This window comes from Nanorana parkeri, unplaced genomic scaffold, assembly GCF_000935625.1.
Source record: "Nanorana parkeri isolate BGI_ZX_2015 unplaced genomic scaffold, ASM93562v1 scaffold121, whole genome shotgun sequence".
Lineage (NCBI taxonomy): Eukaryota > Metazoa > Chordata > Amphibia > Anura > Dicroglossidae > Nanorana > Nanorana parkeri.
The window spans coordinates 2,179,899-2,182,038 of record NW_017306389.1 but is presented as its reverse complement, the minus strand read 5'-3'; positions in this window follow the sequence as shown (position 1 = coordinate 2,182,038).

The following is a 2,140-nucleotide window of genomic DNA, read 5'->3' as shown; positions in this document are numbered from 1 at the left end:
ATGGGGGTGTTTCTTGTGCTACTAGTACTTCTCTCTCTTTTACCTTTTACTTTCTTGCTTTATTCTTTTTCCTCCCCCTCTATTGATCCTTCCTTCTTCTTCTCTCCATTTTGCTCACTTTACTCGACTGCCCCATTCCCTCATTTTTTTCACTCCCCTCTCTTTCCTGTCTATGCTTGTTTTCCCTTTTATGCACCCTGGTACTTACAACTCTCACTCATACTAACCTTGACTTTGGTTGAGTTCCTTTATCGGCGGAGTGGGTGTTTTTATGTTAGCACCTATATCTTCATATAAAAGGGAGGATGATGTCGCCCACAGCCTTATTATTTTGTTATTTTATTATTTCGTCCGGAAGTCAGTCAGTCATGGCTAGTACCTATCTCCACAGCTATGTTATTGTTGTACCTTGGATACATTAGCTGTTGTGCTGTATTTTTGATATTCTTCTCTTTCATTTTATATCCTTTTCACCCTATTTTAATCTTTGATACTGATGTATTTCTTGTTAATCTCTTTTGTGTTCATTTGTTTAAAAAGTTTAATAAATTCAGATTGAACTAAAAGACATCCATTGACTGCACTACCATTACTGCAAAAGTTACAGCAGAGTAAGTACTATACTTAGGAACAAGATTAAAGTAAATATGTTTACTTATATTGGCCACCAAGGGCCTGTAAAACCAGCAGTAGGGGACACTGAAGCGCATTTAAGATCTGTTCCTTAGAATTTCCGTATTAGAGGACACTTGAGCCTGTTAAAGGACACTGGAGCATAATTAGGACCTGCATCTCAGACTCCCGATGTAACAGGGCATTGGAGTGCATTCAGCGCTAGTTTATAGGACTCCCAGTATTAGAGAACACTGGAGCGCATTTAGTGCCTCTATTTCAGACTCCCAGTATTAGGAAAAACTGGAGTACATTCAAGGTCTGTTTCTCAGACTCCCATATTAGAGGACACTGAAGCACATTCAGGGCCTTTTTATCAGACTCCCAGTATTAGAGGACACCGGAGCACATTAGGGGCCTGTTGCTCAGACTGCTAGTATTAGAGGACCCTGGAGTGCATTCAGAACCTGTTTATAAGACTCCCATATTAGAGGGCACTGGGGCACATTCAGGGCCTCTTTCTCTGATTCCCAGTATTAGAGGACACTGGGGCACATTCAGGGCCTGTTTCTCAGACTCCCATATTAGAGGAAACTGGAATTCATACAATGATTTTTTTGTAGACCTGTAATTTTATAGGGAATACTGTAGAAACTCCAGTGTTCAATATTGCAGTAGTACATTCAGCACTTGTGTGAACATAAACACATGCCTTTTTTAAGACTCTTAGTGTTAGAATTGATCTCTGTTGAAAGCAGGTTGGTTTGTTTGATAATCTTATCCCATGCAGAATGTTTTATACCTAATGAAGGATATAGAAAGTAAACATTTATTCAGTGAGAACATTAGAGGACAAGTTTACTGAGTAATGCAGAACAATAAAGCATCTTGAGGTGTATTCACTTCTTAAAGGCTCACTGCCTCTGTTTATTTGAACTGACGAAACATTGTTTTGTTTAGATCTGTGATTTATTGCACAATCTACCCATATTGGTTTGCTTGTTCTAAAGTTTTGAACCCAAGTTAACTGAATTGCATGTTAAAACACATGCTAATGACTTTTTCCATAATATAACATTAGCACTGTGATGTTATTAAAATATGGTAGCCAGACATTTTAGCATGTTAAAAAAATGCCTTGGAATTGCTTCATAAAAGTACGTACCCTTTCTGGTGTTTTACAACCCAGTAGAAAGTGCACCCCTCCCTTCTACCTCTATAACCTATTCACCCACTGGTAAAACATGAATAATGTCTGGTATGCTCTTCTAAGTCTGCAATGCGTGTACCTCACTGGTGCTGTTTCCAGGAGCCATGAGTGGTGGATCTAGTGCAGCAAAAGCCCGCTCCCCTCTTCCCGACATCATTAGCCAATTTAGTCTTTAAGTGATTGTCCATGCCAGTGATGTGGGTGCCTGAAGAAGGATCCCTTCTACATTGCAGGAAAGAAGAGAGAAAACTCAAAACCTGTCGTGTCACGTGACATCAGATTTAGGTGAATATTTTTGGGCATTTAGAGACTAACTCA